Source organism: Lepidochelys olivacea (genome assembly GCF_965140295.1).
Source record: "Lepidochelys olivacea isolate rLepOli2 genome assembly, chromosome: 9".
Classification (NCBI taxonomy): Eukaryota; Metazoa; Chordata; order Testudines; family Cheloniidae; genus Lepidochelys; species Lepidochelys olivacea.
The window spans coordinates 85,839,458-85,862,543 of NC_140419.1; the positions used below are offsets into that span (position 1 = coordinate 85,839,458).

The window sequence follows — 23,086 nt, forward strand, 5'->3', positions numbered from 1 at the left end:
CTTATATGAGTAACGGCTATTGAACTGGACCAATAGCCAGTATTTCTCACTAAAACATCATGCTGAGATTTTCAAAGCTGCCGAGAAGATGTGGATCCATTAGGAGGCTTTGAAAATCTCAGTCTAAATGAATAACTGTATTTTAACTAATATTAAAAGGGGGTATGGTTAGAAATAATTCTTCCTCACACAGCATGTAGCTGGACACTGGCAGAGCTAGTCCAGTCTCCAAGTCCATTCACCCCTTGGCCTCTCTTCTGAGTCTGCCAGCAAGAATGCCAGTTGCTGAGGCAGTGGATTTTGGACCGTCTCACTGAGGATTGGGCTCCAAACACCATTTCACTAAGCCCACTGGACAGCAATGAGCTGTATCTCCTGTTTGTTTTAGAGGTACCTTGGAACAATGAGTATGAGTAGAAGGAGAAGACTTGGCATCATACATGCCTAATATCAGGCCGTTAGCCTCAGCATCTGGCTGCTTTGGAGTTCCCAGGTTCTCAATGTTGCCTCCAAAACCTCAGCGCCTTTAAGAATGATGCCTCCCACGTGAAACAATGCATGAACTACTCCTCTGAAAATGATGTTGCCTAAAAGGGAACAGAGACACTGGCAGGACCATAAGGAAGACAGCTCTTATGCCTCACACTTGTCCATGTTCACTTAATATTAGTCTCCTGGTTTATAATAATAATAATAATAATAATGCATAAATGTGTTTGATGACAGAAAAATCCTGAACCCACGGGCTCACTGCTGGGTACTGTTGGCTCGCAGATTCACACCCAGCTGGGAGAGGACTCCATGGTCCCTCCTGTTCATGAAAGGGAAGTACAACATATGGTCAGAGGGGACCAAGGTTTTGGAGATGGGCAGGAGTAGCAGCCTAGCAGCTGGCTGGGAAGAGAATATGGGCAGCTGGGGGACCTGGCCTGAAAGGCTGACAGGGAATCAGCGGCAGCCATGTCAGGCCGATGTTTGGGAGCAGCCTGCTAAAGAGGGGGTTTGTGTGGATGAGTCTAAAGAAGATGGACAGAAGAATGGAGCCCTGGCCAAGGATCTGCAAGCTAGTGCGTGATTGATCCTGGGAGGGTGTATCACTGCCACAAGGCCAGAGGAGCCCCATCTTCACACCCCTCGACTGGGCTGTCCCTAGGGGCTGGCTAGGCACCATTGGTCCTTCTTTTGCTTGTGACTGTTAATTGTGCCAAGGGCATAAGCATCGTTAGCTTATGGCAGCCCCAGTTAATGAACCCTTTGTTAGTCCTCAGACTTGGTGACAGTTTATGGGGACCCCCCGCTTCCGCAGGCAGGGTCTGTAGAGCATGGAGTACTTACAACACTTGCCTCCAAGCTCATGGTGGACCCAGCACTTTCCTAGGCACATGGGGGCTGGGGTATCACAACACCGGTGTGACACTCTGCATCAGGGGTCCGTTACGGTAGCCAGGCAGAGGGACCTCCAGGTTTTTCAGTTCCCTGTTGGAGGCTGGTTCGGCTGGCATGAAGGCTGCCAGTCCTTGGGCAGGGTGCGCTGTGTGTGAGCTCTGGGGGAGCTCGGGTGGGTCACTATGTAAGGATCCAGGCCAGGTTTTCAGGCTGCTGGGGCCTGGGCCCAGCAGCTGTTCTGGTCACTGGGCTGGGATCCAGTCCGGGTTTTATAAGGGGCGGGAGCCTAGGCACAGCACTAGTACGGGGCAGGGCGCGTGCGAGATCCAGTCCGGGTTTGCCGGCTGCCCGGGCACGGGGCTCAGCTGCTGTCCCGCTGCTGCCGGTGCGATGAGCTCCCCGGGGGAGAGCCGCGCGCGCGCGCCCAGCCGCCTCTGCCCCGCGCCGCCCGCCAGGTAAGAGACTCCGCGCCCGCCCGCGCTCGGGCGGAGCCGCTGCCAGGTGCCCGGCTTCCCAGGGAGCCTGCGCCCCGGCGAGTGCCCTGCACCGGCTCTGGAGCGGCTGGGCAGCTGCTTGCGACCCCGGCACTGGCAAGTGGGGTCGAGGATGCATCCGAGCCGCGCCAGGCTCGCTGGCTGCCCCGGGAGAAGCGCCATCAGCCTGACCCCATTTGTCCGAAATCACCCCCCACCACACACACTCGGATCCTTACTTTGTGTCCCGTTCGTGTACCTGGTGCACCGGCCAGCACCTACTGGGGTGACTCGCCGTCGGCGCGCACCGGCTTGTGCTGTTTACGCCTGTGCAAACCGGGTGTAAAATGGTACCGGATCAGAACACTGGAGTTTCGTGCCCACTTCGCACAGGTGTAAACGGCTCCCTGAGGTTCAAGGAAGGACATGATCAGGCCCTTTCTGTGTAGTCCACGTCTGTTTTCTCCCCTTAGGCCCTGATCCTGTAATTAGGTGCATGCCAGCAACCCCGATCTCAGGATCAGGGCCTTAATTTACTGTCCCCGCTTCCCCGCGCCCCATGTTTGTTTATGTGAGTAGTTCCCACTGCAACAGGGGAGAGGAAAAATATCTTTAAAAGCAGGAAAATGTGTTTGTAAAACTACAGAAATGGAAATGGGGATTCAAGGACACTGCCCGAACCTGACTTATAACTTTTTTGTTTCTAATTGGCTAGATTAATGAAGTTTATGTAAACTTTTTTTCCTTTGAAAACAAGTATACCATGGACAGGACCAGATCCAAATGCCCCCTAAACTTTGGGAGTGGAGGTCTTTGGAATCAGACTGCTGATCCCAGCTTTGCAGCTGCCTTGCTTATCTCTGAGTTGAAGTAAATCTAGTTTATGATCAGCCCCAAACTTTGTGGGGAAGAAAGGTTGAAACTGAAATCCATTTTTCTGTTCAGCCTCACTCATCTTTCACTATAATTAATATGCACTGAATGGAGCATATTTATTTGAAAAGTTGAAGGTTGTCCTTTTAAAAAGTATTACAAGTTACCATCCAGCAGATATGGCCAGAAGAGAAAAGGGAGAGCTCAGCCGATCTGTGAGTTATCTGCAGAAAATTGGAGACATTCTGCTCTCTGCAAGTTAACAATCCAAACTTTGAAATTCATGTTGCTTTTGGGAAAAGGGAAGGGGGTGTGGGGGGGAATGACAAACCAATCCACTTTTAAACAAAGTACGAAGAGTGTATTGGTCACCAGGAAACAGGTTGCCATTGAGATTGTCTGCTATTTCCACAAACACCCGCTACTGTTTTATTGCCACTTAATCCTATCTCAACTGCAAATGTGATGCTTGTGCATCTACAAAATCATGTTGATTTTAATAGTTGTCACAATGTGGATTAACAAATCCTGCTTTCTGGAGATCAGAGATAATAGCGAAGTAACTTTGTCAGCAGGTATGTCGTTCCTCAGTCCAGAATGCAGAAACATGTGCTCCCTGATATAAGAGAAAATATCTTGAAGATGGTTCAGGAAAATGTGCATGGGTGGAATAAAATGAATGGCAGTCAGGGTTAGCAAGAAAATCAGATCAAGGTGGCCTGGCAAGAATATCTGATTTAACAACAAGGAAGAATAATGGGACTGATTCTGGCCCCTGTGTGCCATTCCAGGACCACAGTATGCCCTGGGCTCAGCAGAATACGGCTACTGTAAATGTTCTATGAAAAGGAGTACTTGTGGCACCTTAGAGACTAACCAATTTATTAGAGCATAAGCTTTCGAAAGCTTATGCTCTAATAAATTGGTTAGCCTCTAAGGTGCCACAAGTACTCCTTTTCGTTTTGCGAATACAGACTAACACGGCTGTTACTCTGAAACCTGTAAATGTTCTATGCGTCCCCTCACAGGCTCCAGTGCAGGGGTTATGCTAGGGGTGGGAGGGTGTGTGTGGCTTGTGCTTATCACCCCAGGGACACGGGGCTTCTGTGCAGCCCATAGGCAGCCATGGGGAGGCTGACATAAATTAGAGCACCCCACAACTGTTTTAATTTATGCCAGAAGCCTTTTTAGCCCTGTTAGCAGCCTAAAATCTGGGTGTTGCAAAGGTGGCTTTAAACTTTAGTGTGAGAAGTTGATTATGAGAATTTGCCTTAATGTTAGAAGTTTAACCGAGTGTGTGTGTGTGTGGTAGTTGGTATGACCCTCTTGTTTTTGCATACAGCAAAGGGCCCTGTATTTGTTTCACTGGTTGCAAAAAATGTTGGCTTACAAATCCTGATGTATCCTGAGGCAGTATGATTCCGTGGATAAAGATAGGGAATCAGCACTCCAGAGTTCTATTCCCTGGTCTATTGCTGTCTTCCTGTGTGACATTTGTCAAGATCCTAACTTCGAAGCATTGTTAAGTGATTATAGAAATACTGTCACTATTCTATAGAGAGACTGTATCATTGCAGACTTTGACAGTCTACTATAGTATACATATATATGATGTATGTGGGATAAGGAACTGTATCTTACAATAAAAGTACAGTATAGGTCTGCTCTCACTACCACTTAAGTCAATGAGAGTCTTTCCATTAACTTCACTGAGACTTAGATCAGGCCCTATATGATTTCATATTGTTACAAATTCCAAATGCCTTGTCACTGTACAAGAACAATGATGTCATGTCTTTTGGTTTTTTGACTTCTCATGAACATGGTCAGCACTACGGACGTACAAATTTTCATTCCATTAAATCATACCTCCTAAATAAAACTTACTTTGAGTTGTTGTCAAGGCCTTTGGCAATCCATTCTAAAGAATGGTTTATGGCCAGTATCAAGAATAAGATTGAGGCAAGCATGGTTGCCGGGGGGGGGGGGGGGGGGAATCAACAGCAACCAAAAAAAGAAAGTCCCAAGATGCGTTTGGAATAGTAGGAAAAACATTCCAGGGGGTTTCTCCTAAAATACAGAGATTTTTAGCATGTAGGTGGATCTCCCTGATAGCTACATCAATAGCTATTTCTAAGGGATGCTGTCTAATACACTGTCTTGTTGTTTTTCTGCTTTGTATTGTTTCAGAAATTTCTTAGAACCTGGAATAGAAGAACTCTTTCCCCCCCCCCCAAGCCCCCCACTGGATTTCTCCTGCTCCTTTTGTCTTCCTAGGCCTTCCCTCTATCCTGTGATCCTTAATTCCTCTGGGCCTGTTTTATTTACTTCCTTGTTCATGCTCCATTGTTGTGAGTAATAATAAGCCCTACTCTGTGCTGGCAATTTCTGTTCCCTCTGCAGCTGATCACTCTATGTAAACAATGGTTCTGTATGAGTAATGTCTATTTTTGGCTATTCCCATTAATTTTATTAATAATAATGTATTTTTTCCTTAGCAGTGAATATCATATTTAGAATCAAGCTCACCTCCCCAGCCAGATCACAAAAGCTACGTTGTACCCTCTGCTTCTGTCAGGGCACTCAAGGGACAGGCTACGTATGGCATTGTTCTTCACTTCCCAACCCCCACAAATGATCATTTTGGGGTGAGAGAGAAGAGAGGGGACAGGACACAGTCAGGGTGGCCTAGATGTAGCAGGACACCAAACTTTTTGTGAGTAAGTTCATAGTTACTCATTCAGCATTTAACTTGCTCATATACACATGGAGGGGGGGAATGGGATAACCCCCCGTTCTCAGGGGAAGAGGGATTGTTCTGAAGGAGCTGTTGTCGACAGGAGCCTGGACAGTCACAGATCCTCCATGAAGATGGCCCTGTCTTCCACATGTTCCTCATGGATCTTGGGGGGGAGATTTGCTGGTTTTGAGGATTGACTCTCCTGCTTCCTTCCCTCCCTCATGGAAGAACTCCACAAAGGGGGCCCTCCCTGAGTTTCCGGTCCCCTACATGGGGCCCATATGGCTCTGTAGTTGAAGTGTAAATCTATGGGTTTTTTTGTTTGTTTGTTGGTTGTGGTGTGTTTTTGTTGTTTTTACACCCTAAGTCAGTGGTTTTCAATCTGAAGTCCGCAGACCCCTGGAGTCCACAGATGGTCCAAAGGGCTCTGCACCTCCATTTGAAATCTTTTAGGGGGTACACAAATAAAAAAATTAGAACCACTGCCCCAAACTAATTGACCCTGTCCATTTAATGAGCCTGCAACACTGAGTCAAAAGGTCCCACCCCCCAATAGTTTGCAAGTAGGCAGCCCTTAGAAGACACACAATACGGCACAGCAAGGACAATGTGTTCATTGTAGGGCAAGCATGCTTTCATCGCATTTTAAATCAATACTGTTATCTACAATTGAAAAGGTTATGGGAAGAATGGAACAGTAACAAATTATCTAAGTAATGTGGTAGTAAGGTCAAAGTGAATAAAAGCCCTTTCCGCCGTTGTCAGTAAACTGCAGATCTGTACAGAGCTGTAAGAACTGATCTTGTTGATTGTGGAATCAACATCAAATAACCTTTTATAGCAGTGGTTCCCAAACTTTTCAACATCACGCCCCCTTCTTAATTTTTGAGAAACCCTCATGCCCCCCACCTCTCCTTTACCATCATCCAACACCCCCCCTGATCCTTGTCCCTTGACCACCCCCTCCCAGGACCCCTCACCCCTAACTGCCCCCCTGGGATCCCACACCCTATCCAATCCCCCCTGCTCCTTGTCCCCTGCCTGCTCCCTCCCAGAACCCCCACCCCCCGGGGACTCCCCTCCCATCTCCTGACTGCCCTGACCCCTATCTACCCCCCTACCCCCTGAGACTCCCATGCCTGCCTGGGACTCCCATGCCTATCCAGCCCCCCGTCTCCTGACTGCCCCCTTCCCAAACTTCCGCCCCATCCAGCTGCTCCCTGTCCCCTGACTGCCCTCCTGGGACCTCCTGCCCCTTATCCAATCCCACCTCGCCCCGCTCCCTGCCCCCTTACCAGGCTGCTCAGAGCAGCAGGACTGGCTTATTGGAAAGCCTGGGAGGTGGGTGGGTGCAAGCTGCACTGCCCATGCAGTGGTGTAGCTGCGGGGGAAGGTGGACAGGAGGGAAGGGGCTGGGGGCTAGCTGCCGGGAGCTCAAGGGCCAGGCAGGCTCGCACCCCCCTGGGAATTTTTTCATGCCCCCCAGTTTGGGAATCAATGTTCTATAGCTTAAATCTAATGGAACAATTAATCTTTGGGGGGGGGGGCAGAGACGACATTATAGATCAGGACAACAATTTACTGATATTCACTTTCAATGGCTATCCTGTTACACTGACAAATATGCCATCTGTGTACTTGAATAAGCTCACTTCATTGCAAGCTGTTGACATTGAGCAATTACACCCTCAGTTCCCCCTGTGCAACCCTATTGCGTTAATTTAATGCTACAATGCACAATAATGTGCATCATCCAGTATATGCCCCAATTTGCCCTTATAATTGTGCAACCCTTTGCACTTACTATACCTTGGAACCCTGGGCCAACTGTCACTGGGGTGGCAGGTGTGTAAATATGGGCAGGACTCCAGGCCGCCTCTTGTTACCATGTGGGAAGAGTAATCCAAGCCAATGGAACTAGGTCCCCAAATACAGAATGAGGGAATAGTTCTGCTGTTGCATGCTTCCCCCTTGGTAGCCCCTTCCTGGCTACTCTGTAGGTGATGGGGAGGATAGAAGAGAATGGCAGTCTTGACCTCATCACCATTATCTGATGCAGTTTCTCTCTCTACAAATTGAAACTTCCCTGAGGGCAGATTTGGGACAGCTGTTTGTGGAGAACACACACAAGCATGGTTCCTGACAGACATGCACACCCATGGAGAAGAACTTGAGAAGCAGTGTGTATAGGCCTCTGTAACTAGCCTGCACTACAAGATCTCCTTCAGCTCTCCCCTGCTGCAGAGAGCCAATTCAGAGGAAACTGGCCAGGCTCATCTCAAAGTTTGCAACGGGATTTGTCTCTATTGTAGGCTTCTCTGTGGAAGGGGACAGTAGGCCCCAGTCCAATATATGGTGCAGTTTTGCACTGCAGTAGTAAATTAGGTCAATGGGATTGCAATGGGGGGAACTGACAGCAGAATTTTGGCCACTGCCATTCAAATAAAAGGTTTTAGAGGACAACAGCTTTCCATGTGAACACTCAAAAATAAAGAAAGTTTATTCAATGACGCAAGTGAACCAGTTGTGATCTGAAATGTCCTGTTCCCCATCTCTCTGGAACATTAATGCATGTCTGTTGGGTTACACAGATGTAAAGAACATCTTGGCTAGACAGAAAAGTCATACCAGTTGTTCAACCTAAATTAGTTACTAAACTGATTTCAACTGGTTGCAATCCTTGTTTGAATTTCAGCTTGGTTTAAATCAGAAACTTAAACATCTTAAGCAAAACTGAAATGAGCATCTCACAGGAGTTTGCACCAGTTTACCTGAACCTGTTTAAAATCACACCTTTGGTTAAGCTAATGTAGTTTTCTAGTGTAAACAAGGCCTTAATGTGGGGACAACTTGGCTTTCGCTATGTAATGAATGTTGCACTTATTTTGCATTTCAGTCTGAAAGTCAGTCTGACCCTTTCCTGTTGTGTGAGCTGCACTGCCCTTTTAGATATTGTGGATCACACTTCACTGGATGGACTCTAACTTGGGGACTTTTGAAGTAACAGTGGAGCATTGAGGAAGGGAGGGAATGGGCCCAAGTGTTTTGTTTTTCCATGTTCTTGGTTAACAAGCACTGCCAAAAATGCGTGTCCTACCAGCTCTCCCCATCCAGCCTGATCAAATGAAACCTGCTCCAGTAAATGAATGCGTGATTGAGTTTGTGTTTGTATTGGAGAGTTGCATCAAACTTAGAAAATGAGCTGATTTGTTCAAAAATATTCCCCTGTACGGATTTGTTTTCCCACAGAAGAATGTCTGCTAGGAAAGGGTGTAACCATAGCTAACTCGAATACTGTACATGCAGTTCAGGGATTTGCAAGGTAAGAAATGAAAGTGAAAGCGTTTGTTTTTTCTTTTGAAGCCTTAAATATTTAATGTCTGTCCAATATCTAAAACAGCACTAGGTCTGGACCTAACTCCAGAACTGAACACTTCTACAATGTAAAGGAATCCTACCTCATTTCAAGTGTAGCTCATTTCAAGTCACTCGTTCTAGTCCGAGTTACCTATGCACCGTACTACATTGGAATCCCCTCTCTTTCATTCTTGTCATTTACATCACAAATAAAGAATCATGAAACTGAGATTACGGAAAGTTGACACGGAAGGAATCCTATGGCATCCTAAATTTGCTGCATGATTAACTTTTTGTGTGTTGGGTCTTTGTATTACATTGCATCCCACATTTTAGATCTTGACAAGTTGAGAAGTATGGGAGGAATTGGCCCCCAGGGTGTTCAGCCTGGTATGAGCTCCTGCTTCATTAGAAGTAGCTAAATAAGGTTTTTTTTTTTTTTTTTCATTCCTATTTTTGGGAAGAAAATAGGGCTTCCATTATGATGCTCTTCACTGAATGCTGACTCTTACTTGCTGAAGAGCTTGGTGGGATGAGGTATATGACAATGGGAGTTCATGCAGTGACAGAGGCTTAACTACAGTGTAGTTATAATGTCTTGGTTGATCTGACCTGTTCTCTGATTGCCAAGAGGTTGCTATGCCTTTGAGCTCATAACAAGTGAGGTTAGGGAAGAGACTGACTGTGTAATAAGCAAAAGGAAATGAAGGCAAATCCTTCTGGGTGTGAAGCAGCCCTGGGGTGTGCAGGTGTCTGTTGGGGTCAAGAAAAAGTCAAAAGTTGTAATGAGCAACCGTCGTCGTCGTCCTCCTCCCATCCTGCAGTTTCGTCATTAGAACAAGTCTGTAATTTACGTTATCCTGTTTGTTTAAAGATGGCACGGTAAAGCAGATTCGAACTGTTTAAAAAAGATGAGTATGGACAAACAGGAGGGGACAAGTCCAAAGTACAGGAATGTGAGATGATTTGTCTAAATACATGCCTTCCTTCTGCAGTGGTTCAAATGAATCATTCCTGGGCTTTGTACTGATAAGATCTCACCTGCAGATGTTTTCCTAGCACTCTTCATTTTATTTTTACACAACCTTTTTCAAGTTGCCTCACAAATAAACAGCGTACGCAGTTTAAAGGGCATTTTCCACTTTCTCTGAAGCACTTACAAAACAGGCAACCACATATTTAATGCATAGATATGATGTGGGGTTGGGTTTTTTTCCTTCTTTGGTGAAGAGTGGCATTATTAAGTGTTGTGAGGGAAAACAAGATGTTTCCATAATGGAAGTTTAAGTAGAACAGAACTCGGGCTTGATTTCATGGGGAGCTCCTGATGAGAATGGAGAGTTTTGAAATACTACCAATTAATAAAAGTGGTAATTGCAAGGTGGCAGGAGGAATGTCTTCTGAAAAGTCTCTTTATTTTGGAGGTGTAAATCCAAATTCTCTGAAAGTCCAGAAAATGTTCTTGTGCAGTGTAGGAGCAGAAGAAGAACTCTGTGTGGCTCCAAAGCTTGTCTCTCTCACCAGCTGAAGTTGGTCCAACAAAAGAGATTGCCTCACCTACCTTAGACAGTGGGCACTGTACAAACTTTCCCACCAAACTTCTTCACTTTCAGTGCATCTTCACTTTCATCTCGACCCCATTCTCCCCACCCACCTTCTGTCCCTGGCATCTACAAGGGATTCCAAACTGAAGACTTGATAGACCAAACAGACTTAGCCATGTGACACAAGAGGGTGGCTCCAGTAATAGCAAGTTCTTTAAAATGCTGGCATCCTCAGCTTCATTTGGGACACTGCCATGCATATTAAAGGGGAATAGCAGAGGTTTACTCTGTATCCCTTGTAAGCAGTGCTTGTTTATTTGTGTTCTAACACTACACAGTTACAATGAACTACATCCTGTAAAAGCTTTGCAAATATTCCCCACCTATGAAGTAAACAGAACTCTCAAATATTTAAACTAAAGCATCCAGTTAACAGTTTATTAACAGAAAATGGGTTTTGGTTTGTGGATTCTGAGTCACCTTTTTCCTGTAATTTTTTTTTCTTGAAGGCATTGATGTGTATAAAATAAGGTTGTTCTCTTTAATTTAACCCTATTAGGTCTACATATTCTTTTTCATAATAAAAGAACCAGGGATCACCTATGCCAATTAAAAGGCAACATTTGACACTGATAAAAGGAATTCTGTTTAATAAGTCTAATGCAAAATTAACCTGCAGAGCTCTCTGCCGCAAAATATCACTCAAGGAGAGAGATGAGTAGAGTTTAGTGAAGCATTAGAAATCCAGTTACAGCTGGTTTGCGGCATTCAGGAGGCAGGGGAGGGAGTGGGAGCCTGTGTGGGGTTCTTGCTCCTGCCTCCTGAACACTGCAAACCAGCTGATTGCCGCAGGCAGGAGGTGGGGGGAGCAGGGGGAAGACGCTGATCCATGGGATCCACTGGCAGGCAGGGGCTGCTGGGGGGAGGCATGGGGGGCTGCCAGCTGTGGACAAACCAGGCAGCCAAACGACATTATAGTGGAGCATTGCACAACTTTAAACAAGCATGTTCTGTAATGGAGCAGGGACATAAGATTGAAACAACGTTAAGCTAGAGGATGTTAAGTGGGGAGTTACTGTACTAGTCTCTGTCAAAGGTTGAACTACCATGGACCATTGGCATGATCCATTATGGCAATTTCCATGTTACGAAAAACATTTCAGCAAGAGCTGTGCAAATAACTGGAGTCTTTTTGGTTCACTGGCAGTTCCAGAAAATTGTGGGGGGTGGGGAGGGTTGTGGATTGTTTTGGGGTTTACCTGAACAATTTTTCAGTTCAAAATCTTCAGTGAAATGTTTTCATTTATTTTTGATTGAATAGAATGTTTTGTTTTGATCTTGTGTTTTTGTTTATTAAAAAAAAAATTCATTTGTAAAATGTAGAAATTTTTGACGACTTTTTTTCCCCCCCCAGGAATTTTTTTTTTAACCTGAGCAATTTGAATTGCAGAATGTTTCATTGACACTGAATGTTTCCCCCCCCCCCCCAAAAAAGTTTCACCTGAGAAATCTCACCCAGGTCTAATCTCAGTGACATCATTTGTTACTGAACACCCTGTATAAGCTGTTTATGGAGATGTAAGAGAATTTTTTTTATTAATAAATTATTGGGAGTCTCAATCATACCAAGTGTTATTAGAAAGTGTGTGTATGTATGTATATATAATGGCAGGCAATACTGAAACTATGAGTCCACCGAAGGTCGTACTCTTGTCTAGTAAAGTGATACAGGAGATATGGGTAAAAAAGGTAACATGAGTAGTTCTGAAAATAAGAAGCCATTGATCTGGTCAGAGCTGCATTCCTCCGTTGGTGCCTCCCTGTTTACCCATCTTTGTGCCTTCAATGGGAATGACTAATTGGGTCACGTACAACTTCTGTCATGTACAGAAGGTGGGTTTAAAAAAAAATCCATGGGAAGTTGAGGTAAATAAATTACTGTGCTGCAGGATTTCCATTTTGAGACTGGGGAACTTGACCAATCAAACCCCTCACGGAAGCAACTCTGAAAGGTGAAAGATGTTCACAGGTAGGCCTTGACCAATGCAGAAAAGGTACAGCTGTAAAGAAGGCATTCTCACGGGAGACTGATGTGGAAAACCACACAGCCTTCTTTGTTGCAAGTTTATTCTTTATCCGATCAGCTATTCCTACAGCTGTTTCTACAGAACTCAATCACTTGGTTTTATTATTACAAACACTGGGCATGATTGTCCTTTCACAAGGGTGTAATTCCATTACAGTTCATGCAACTATATTGCTGTCTGAGTGAGAGGAGAGTTGTTTCTAATGTAGTAACTTTTCAGAAAACTATTACATTGAATTCAACTTCCACACACTAGCCTACACTCACTCTTTGTTTGCCAAAGCTAAGGTGGCTTAGTCACTATTGGTGCTGTATCTTAATTTTAAAAAGAATATTGTGCACCTCTGTGAAGCACTCCACCTGAAGAAGTAAAAAGTACTTTACACATACAGATGAATTAAACCTTACAACATCCTGGTGAAGTAGGGATATTTTTCTATTTCATAGCAGTGGGGGGAGAAACTGGGGCACAGAGTTAGGGGCATGTCATAGGCCACATAATGAAGGTTGCTCTACACAGCAGTTAAACACCTATGGCTGGCCTTTGTCAGCTGACCTGGGCCCCAGCCCGAGCCCAAACATCTACCCTGCAATTTCACAGCCCCACAGCCTAAGCCCTGAGAGCCTGAGTTGGTTGACATGGGCCAGCCATGTGTGTTTAATGGCTGTGTAGACATACCGAGTCAGTGATAGTGTTGTGAGTAGAATCTAGATATTCTGACTTCCAGACCTGTGCATTAGCTACTAGATTGTGCTCATGTTGGCAGTTTAGGAAGCTCTAAATTTTACATTCTAGGCATGACACACTGTCAACTCTCCCTACCGCCCAAATGGTCTTATTTGAAAAAGAAACTGGTATGTGCAGTTTGGAACTTTGCATCTGTATTAATATACCTTCAGGCCTAGAAATCTCTGGCCTTGTCTAAGGACAATAGAAGGAGTTTAAGTATGTTAGGATCAAAAAACCCCAGCAATGGTATTTGTCTATTACAATAAATATTTCTGGTCCAGATTTGGGAGGGGGGACCATAACATGCTTTCCATTCCACTTGTATCTTGCAGTTAAACAGCAGTTACAAAAAATAGTCATTTTTAAATCAGCAGGTCCAGATAACTTTCAAGAGCTTTAAAAGAGCTAGCTGAGGACCTCACTGGACTGTTAATATTTGGGTTTTTTTGTTCAGTAAGTCTTGAAACACCAGGGAAGTTACAGAAGACTCAAAGACAGCTAATGTTATGCCAATATTTAAAAAGGGTAAATGGGATGACCCAAGCAGGCCTGTCAGTCTGACATCAATCCCGAGCACAATAATGGAAAAGTGGATACTGGACTCTATTAATAAAGAATTAAAGGAGGGTAATGTAATTAATGCCATTCAACATGGCTTTATGGAAAATAGATCCTGTCAAACTAACTTGATATTTTTTTTTGAGATTACAAGTTTGGTTGATAAAGTTAACAGTGACATAATATATTTAGATTTCTATAGGGCAGTTGGCTTGGTACTGCATGACATTTTGCTTTTAAAAATAACAACTAGAAAGACATAAAATTAACATGACACATTAAATGGCTTAAAAGCTGGCTAACTGATGGGTCTCATTATGTAACTGTAAATGGGGAATCCTCATTGAATGGGTGTGTTCTGGTGGGGTTGTTTTTTTGGTCCTACACTATTTAACACTTTTATTAAGGATCTGGAAGAAACCATAAAATCATCACAGATGAAGTGGTAAATAATGAAGAAGACAGGCCACTGATACGAAGCAATCTACATAGCTCTATAAGCTGGGGGCAAGCAGACAGTATGTGTTTTTAATATGGCTACAGGTATATTTATGCATCTAGGACAGAGGTGAGCAAACTATGGCCCGTGGGACCGTCCTGCCCCTGAGCTCCCAGCCAGGGAGGCTAGCCCACAGCCCCTCCCCCGCTGACCCCCCCCTCCTCCAAAGTTGTGCTGCCATGTGGGCAGCACGACTTGCACCTGCCCACCTCCCAGACTTTCAGATAAGCCTGTCTTGCCGCTCTGAACGACGTGGTAAGGGGGCGGGGATCGGGGGAGTTGGATAAGGGGCAGGAGGTCCTGGGGGGCTGTCAGGGAGCAGTTGGATGGGGCAGAGGTTCGGGGCAGGGGTGGTCAGGAGACGGGGAGCGGGGGGTTGGATAGAGGAGGAGGTCCCGGGGGGAGGGGGGGGGACAACAATTGGGGCGGGGGGTCCCGGGAGGGGGCGGTCAGGGAACAAGGAACAGGGGAGTTGGAGGGGTAGGGGGTTCTGCGGGGGGCAGTCGGGGGGCCAGGCTGTTTGCGGAGGCACAGCCTTCCCTACGCAGCCCACCATACCATTTCCCAACCCCGATGTGGCCCCCGGGACAAAAGGTTTGCCCACCCCTGATCTAGGAAGAAAGACTGTAGGCCATACTTACGCAGTGAGGACTATTAATCTCTATCAGAAAGAATAGTACCAATGGTGCAGCAGCTTTGGTGGGAACTAGTGGTGTAAGCACTAGTGTAAGGACCTTAAGACTGATCTACACTAGTACAATTGCACAGTTTCTGCCTATTGCTGTAATATAGGTACTGCGGTTTCACAGTTCAAAAACTAGGGAGTGAACTTAATGGATGCAGCTGTAATTGTTACTTGTGTGTGTGGTTTAATCCATATAAAGCCACTTTGTTAATAAAGGGACATTGTGGCTTTGGGAATGACTGGAGACCTAACAAAAATTGCCTTTGTTTTTTTTAAATTTTGGCCCCAGGTCATACAACGTCCTTGGGTATTTTTCTTTTACAAATAACTCCTCAAGTCTAGTCTAGGGCAGTCATCCTGTTTCTCATCACTTAGCCCTGGCCTACACTACAAGTTTAGGTTGAATTTAGCAGCGTTAGATCGATTTAACTCTGCACCCATCCGCACAAAGAAGCCATTTTTGTCAACTTAATAGGCTCTTAAAATCGATTTCTGTACTCCTCCCTGATGAGGGGATTAGCTCTGAAATCGACATCGCTGGGTCGAATTTGGGTTAGTGTGGACGCAATTCAACGGTATTGGCCTCCGGGAGCTATCCCACAGTGCTCCATTGTGACCGCTCTGGACAGCACTCTGAACTCAGATGCACTGGCCAGGTAGACAGGAAAAGCCCCGCAAACTTTTGAATTTCATTTCCTGTTTGGCCAGTGTGGCAAGCTGATCAGCACAGGTGACCGTGCAGATCTCATCAGCAGAGATGACCATGGAGTCCCAGAATTGCAAAAGAGCTCCAGCATGGACCGAACGGGAGGTAGTGGATCTGACCGTTGTATGGGGAGATGAATCCATGCTATCAGAACTCAGTTCCAAAAGATGAAATGCCAAAATATTTGAAAAAATATCCATGAAGGTCAGAGGCTATCACAGGGACCCACAGCAGTGCCGTGTGAAACTTAAGGAGCTTAGGCAAGCCTACCAAAAAACCCAAGAGGTAAACGCCCGCGCGGGGTCAGAGCCCCGGACATGCCACGTCTATGATGAGCTGCATGCAATTCTAGGGGGTGCCTCTACCACTGCCCCACCCCTGTACATGGACTCCTGCAAGGAGGGAGTCTCACACAACAAGGATGAGGATTTTGGGGACGAGGAAGATGATAGTGCACACCAGGCAAGCGGAGAAACCGTTCTCCCTGCCAGCCAGGAACTGTTTATCACCCTGGATCCAATACCCTCCCAACCCAGGCTCCTGGACCTTGAGGGCAGAGAAGGCGGCTCTGGTGAGTGTACCTTTGTAAATATAATACACGGTTTAAAAGCAAGCGTGTTTAATATTACTTTGCCCTGAAGATTTGGGATGCATTCACGGCCAGTACAGCTACTGGAAAAGCCTGTTAACGTGTCTTGGGATGGGACAGAAATCCTCCAGGGACATCTCCATGAAGCTCTCCTGGAGGTACTCCCAAAGCCTTTTGCAAAAGATTTCTGGGGAGGGCAGCCTTATTGCATCCTCCATGGTAGGACACTTTACCATGGCAGGCCAGTAGCATGTAGTCTGGAATCCTTGCATAAGAAAGCATGGCAGCGTGTGGTCCCGGTGTTTGCTGGCATTCAAACAACATCTGTTCTTTATTTCTCTGTGTTATCCTCAGGAGAGTGATATCAATCATGGTCACCTGGTTGAAAGAGGGGAATTTTATTCAGGGGACATTCAGAGGTGGCTGTTCCTGCTGGGCTGTTTGCGTGTGGCTGAAAAGAAATCATCCCGGCTGTTAGCCATGCGGTGGGGGGAGGGGTGAAGTGATCATCCCAGAGAATTGGGGGAGGGGGAGGTTAGTTGGGTTTGTGCTGCACATTAACCCGAAAACATCAGCCCCTCCTTTTAAATGGCCAATGTGTCTTTTTCAATTTTAATCTCCCTTTTTTTCCTCCCGCAGCTGCAAATGTTCAACGCTGCAACTAGCATCTCTGTCCTAGAGGCTAGCACAGATAAGAAGGAGAAAAAAACACACTCGTGATGAAATGTTCTCTGAGCTCATGAAGTCCACCCAAACTGAAAGAGCCCAGCAGAATGCGTGGAGGCAGGCAATGGCAGAGTCCAGGAAAGCACAAAATGAACGCGAGGACAGGAAGGACACACGAGAGGATAGATGGCTGGAGCAACAGAAGAGGTGGCAGTAGGATGATGAAAAGAGGCGGAATGCAATATTGAGGCTGGTGGAGGATCAAACGGATATGCTACAGCATATGGCTGAGGTGCAGGAAAGGCTCAGACCACTACTGCAGCCCCTGTGTAATCAACCGCCCTCCTCCCCAAGTTCTATAGCCTCCTCACCCAGATGCCCAAGAACGCGGGGCGGGGGGGCCCCCGGGCACCCAACCACTCCACCCCAGAGGACTGCCCAAGCAGCAGAAGGCTGGCATTCAAGAAGTTTAGAAGTGCGGTGTGGCCTTCTCCTTCCCTCCTCCCCCACCCCACCAGGTGCTTCCCTCCTCCCCCTTCCCCCCCGCCCCCCGGGCTACCTTGGCAGTTATCCCCCTATTTGTGTGACGAATTAATAAAGAATGCATGAATTTGAAACAACAATGACTTTATTGCCTCTGCAACCGGTGATGGAAGGGGGAGAGGAGGGCGGTTGGCTTACAGGGAAGTAGAGTAACCAAGGGGGTGGGTTTTCATCAAGGAGAAACAAATAGAACTGTCACATCATAGCCTGGTCAGCCATGAAACTGGTTTTCAAAGCTTCTCTGATGCGCAGCATGCCCTGCTGTGCTCTTCTAACCTGGTGTCTGGCTGCATGTAATCAGCGGCCAGGCGATTTGCCTCAACTTCCCACCCCGCCATAAACGTCTTCCCCCTTACTCTCACAGAGATTGTGGAGCACACAGCAAGCAGTAATAACAATCGGAATATTGGTTTCATTGAGGTCTAACCGAGTCAGTAAACTGCACCAGCGTGCTTTTAAATGTCCAAATGCACATTTTACCACCATTCTGCACTTGCTCAGCCTATAGTTGAACAGCTCCTGACTACTGTCCAGGCTGCCTGTGTACAGCTTCATGAGCCATGGCATTAAGGGGTAGGCTGGGTCCTCAAGGATAACTGTAGGCATTTCAACATCCCCAACGGTTATTTTCTGGTCTGGAAAGTAAGTCCCTTGCTGCAGCTGTTCAAACAGACCAGAGTTCCAGAAGATGCAAGTGTCATGTACCTTTCCCAGCCCCCCCACTTTGATGTTGGTGAAACGTCCCTTGTGATCCACCAATGCTTGCAGCACCATTGAAAAGTACCCCTTGCAGTTTATGTACTGGCTGCCTTGGTGGTCCGGTCCCAAGATAGGGATACGCATTCCGTCTATGGCCCCACCACAGTTAGGGAATCCCATTGCAGCAAAGTCATCCACTATGACCTGCACATTTCCCAGACTCGCTACCCTTGATAGCAGCAGCTTAGTAATTACGTTGATTAGTTGGATCACAGCAGCCCCCACAGTAGATTTGCCCACTCCAAATTGATTCCCGACTGACTGGTAGCTGTCTGGCTTTGCAAGCTTCCAGAGGGCTACCACCACTCGCTTGTGAACTGTGAGGGCTGCTCTCATCTTGGTATTCTTGTGCTTCAGGGCAGGGGAAAGCGAGTCACAAAGTTCTATGGAAGTGCCCTTACGCATGCGAAAGTTTCTCAGCGACTGGGAATCATCCCAGACCTACAACACTATGCTGTCGCACCAGTCTGTGCTTGTTTCACGGGCCCAGAATCGGCGTCCACGGCATAAGCCTGCCCCATTGCCACCAGGATGGCCAAATTGCCGGGGTCCATGCTTTGAGAGAAGTCTGTGTCTGTGTCCATGTCCTCATCATCTTGTCACCACGCTGCCATCGCCTCCTCGCCTGCTTTTGCGGGTTCTGGTTATGCATATACTGCATGATAATGCACAAGATGTTTACAATGCTCATAACTGCCGTGGTGATCTGAGCGGGCTCCATGCTTGCTGTGGTATGGCGTCTGCAGGAGAGCAGAGTGGCAGCGGAAGCGGTCGTTCAGTGACGATGGTTTGCAGACCTACTGCACCGTCTGCTGCCAGGACACAACAGCTGAGCGGGCTGCACACTTGCCGTGTTATGGCGAGACAAGAGCAGCCGAGCAAAGTTGCAGCGGAAACGGCCCTGCAAGACCACTAGGAGAGCAGAGTGGCAGCGGAAGCGGTGGCTGATATCCAGCAAGGTGGATTCATGAGAGCAGGAGAGCAGAGTTGCAGCGGAAGCGGGCACCCATGAGAGACAACTTGGAGAAATTCGCTATCGAGACAAGAGCAGAGTGGCAGCAGAAGCGGTGGGTCAATGATGACGGTTAGCAGCCCTACTCCACCGTCTGCTGAAAGCAGTATGGCGCCTGCACGGAAAAGAGGCGCAAAACGATTGTCTGCCTTTGCTTTCATGGAGGGAGGGGTGACTGATGACACGTACCCAAAACCACCCGCGACAATGTTTTTGCCCCATCAGGCATTGGGAGCTTAACCCAGAAATCCAATGGGCGGCGGAGATTGTGGGAACTGTGGGATAGCTACCCACAGGGCAACTCTCCGAAAGTCAACACTAGCCTTGGTATGCACTCTGCCGACTTAATGCTCTTAGTGGGGACACACACAATCGACTGTATAAAATCGCTTTCTAAAAATCGACTTCTATAAATTCAACCTTCTTTCGTAGTGTAGACATACCCTTAGATTCCAAGGGTTGCTCTGACTGAGGTTCTGCTTCCCCTGGCAGCTCAGGAGCCTGTTTGCATTTGCAAAAACCTCTTGCTCTCTGTAGACTCTGTTGTAACCACCCTCCCAGCTTCTGTTACCTACCAACTGTGTCCTCTTCAGTTGTGGTGTGAGAGCCTTCTTCTGTGCAGCGCCGGCCACTTTTAACAGACTTCCCGTCTCCTCTTCATGTTCTTTTCATTTCAATTTTAAATCTCATCTGAGAACTTTCACTTCTCAGCCCCAATCCCTTCCCTTTATTACTTACTTTCTTTCTCCCTCTGCAGCTCTTTGTATCTGCACTGTACAGTTCATTTTAAGATACCTATGCTCCATTTTGTCTGTGCAACTGTATGTGCAAATGCTGAACAAAGTACAGTGAAACAAACCAGCAAGTTGGTAATAATGGTGTCATCTGGGCATCCCTGAATGTGCTGAGTTCCTCTTTATTCCCTGCTGTTGCTCGCTGAGGACGCAATCCTGGAAACACGTTGTCCTTGTGGCTTCTTGTCACCATGGAAAACACATTATTTCTCATGCCCCTTTTTGAGTAGTGTGGCTATGTGACGGTGCAGGACAGCCCAGCTGGGGTTAGGGAAGAGCCAGCAACTCCCAGTCCCAGCTCGCTCCCTGTTAGTGTCTCAAGCTTGTCCTGACAAACACTCCCAAGTTGTCCTGTCTGTCTTCTGGTTGATTTGTTGAATGAAGTGGTAATTCTAACTAATACAATCAGGACTCTCTTGGGTAAGGGTAGCCTTGCACCTGTTTCAGAGCCCCATCTGGAACTCCTGTGTCTTTGTGGGCTCAATTCCACGAGAGGGCTATGGGCTCTGCTGGCAGAATTCTACTGAAGTCAGTGGAGTTACACCAGCAAAGAATCTGGCCTGGGATCTTCACAAATAGTAATATGTTCCATGAACTGTTCCATGTCTGCCAACAATGGTGGAGCCTGAAATGGGTCTTTGTGAGCTTATCTCTTCTAAGGGTGAAACTCTGCCCCATTGAAGTCAATGGAAGTTTTGCCTTGGACTGCAAATCTTGCTTCGCTGAAATCGAACAATTCAGTTAGGGCCAATCCAATACCCACTGATGGCACTATCAAGACTTCCATTGACATCTGTGGACATCGGCCGAGTCCTTAATGGTTAGAGCCTTTTATATGGGTTTTCAAGATTGCCTCCTTTAAAGAAAGTGGTCTTTTTCTATCAGTAACAGGTTGGCTTTTTCTTCAATTCTGCTGATGAAAGCAAATTGAGTCTTCCAAATGTCTTCCTTTTCCAAACGTGTATTGCTAATTGCTACTATTGCTTCTGCTTTTAAATATGGTGCAATTTCCTTGTTTTTGTCCCAGCCTACCAGGTATATCTCAACTGATGGATGTGTTGTGAAGTGCTTACCTCTCGGTGCACTACAGTCTGTAATTCTGTTACATTGTCACGGGTTATTTGGTAGTGGGGGGAGGCTAGAATAGGTGACCTCTGCAGCATGCTGCTATGTTCACCTTGCCATGAATAGTCTTGCAGGGGACAATTATTTCCTTTTACTGGTTTTGTTGTGTGTTAGGCAAAGGATGGAGATTATTTTGTTAAACTGACATTTTCCTATATCTTTATTGAATTGGTATGGAAAACTGTATATGTTCCATATCCCATTTTTGTTCTGTAAGGTGGTGTGGTCCAGATCTGGATGACTGTGTTGATCTAGGTCAGTGGTCTCCAAAGTGGGGTGCGCACACCCCAGGGGGTGCACCGGAGGATCCCAGGGGGTGCGTGGCAGAAGGAGCGCCGCTGGACAGCACTCTGCCGTTTTTTTTTTCTTCGGCGGCAGCTCTGCACGCCTGCAGCAGGTCTTCCCATCTTCTTTCTTTGGCGGCACCATGTGGGTGCGTGATCCAAAAACGTTGGAGACCACTGATCTAGGTGATAGTGTGGTATCGACTCGTCAAATATTCAGCCAGCATTAGCAGTGGCTGTTGAAATGGGATTTGTCCACCAAATTTGCAGATTAAAGCTTCTAATTTGGCTCAGTTTCTCTTTCGTATGCAGAGCACCATAGAATAAATGGAATCCACTTAGCCTGCAGTGTGTGGTATCGTTAATCTCGGCACATACCAATGTTGAGGAAGAAGACATGCGACACTCAGAAACAGGATGTACACTGTGAAAGGAGATCTGAGACTGGAGTGCCCTGTAGATAATCTATAGGTGACAAATGTCTGTAAACTGCTAACTGGCAACAGTCTTCTTCTGGCACCATTTATCTCAATGGCTTGTATTAGACTTCTTTAAGAAGCCCATTGGCATAGCTGAAGAGCGCAGCATACACAAGAAGGCAGCTCCTCTAGTAGCCAACTTTCCAAAAGGAGCAGTGGTTTCATGCATAACTAGGCTAATAAGAGCTTCATTTTCACACAAGTCTTCCCCCAAACTGGTTTATTTAAAAGAAAAAAAAAATCCCAGAAGAAAGCAGGCTCCTCTGTAAAGAAAAGGTAAAATAACTTGAAGGTAATAGCTTACAGTACTTTAGAGTCTAGCCTTATAACACTTATGCGCGTGAGTAATCCTTATTCCTGCAAATTCTATTTGTAGTCTGTTGGACTACTTCCCTGAGTAAGAATTGAGCCCTTAAGCCTTCTTTACACAGGTGGTTATTTGTACACCCTTGTTCAAACCCTTGAATAAACTGGTAATTTGAGTTCTGAGCAGATTAGCCTGGAGGGCGGGGTGGAGGTAATTCAGTTGTGCATACACAATACAAATTATAACACACGGCAAACAGTCAAGTCGCAAAAGGCACAGGAGCAATTAAAAGCTCTCCAGCATGATCCAGGACCATAGAGGATCTAAATGTACTTTAGCATGGCACTTAAGATTACAAATATATTCCCTTCAAGTCACAACAGTTTATTAACCCTCTAAGCATAAAAATGCTTCAGAGAAAGTTAGGTGTTTGGCCTCTCCCCCCCTTTTTTTTTTTTTTTTGGTCCTGGGATTTTGAGCTGGTGTGTGGGGCATACCAATTATGTCTGCTCAGTGCCATTGGTTACAAAGAGATAGCAGGGCTAATTGGAGGAAAGTTAATAGATTGCTGATTTTTGGACCAGATCCTCAGCTAGTATACATGGGCACAGCTCCATTGAACTTGAGACAGAAGCTACTGCAGTGAAGGTTGCAGCCAGCCTGGAAGGATGGCCCTAAGGAAGGAGGAGTGTGACAGTAGACATATCAGATAGCCGCCTCCATGTTAGTCACGCTGTACTTAACTTGTGGGGTTTCTGTGGACCTGGAAACAGACTATTCCAATTTGACCTCTTTGGATTTCTCTGCACAACAAACCTTCCTCGTGTTGATCTTTCTAGGAGGTTCTCCTTCAGAGATTTTCCTATCAAGGTAATTAGATGTAAAAGATGC

General features: G+C 46.3%; 1 protein-coding gene across 1 annotated transcript in view; it reads left to right on the forward strand.

The window, feature by feature from the left end:
- The first annotated feature begins 1,723 nt into the window (after window positions 1-1,723).
- Window positions 1,724-23,086, forward strand: part of LOC311526169 (synaptotagmin-like protein 2) — a 71,710-nt gene continuing 50,347 nt past the window's right edge. The window contains exon 1 of the mRNA XM_084638930.1: window positions 1,724-1,841. The gene's annotated coding sequence lies outside the window, so the exon portion shown is untranslated. The remainder of the gene's footprint in view (window positions 1,842-23,086) is intronic.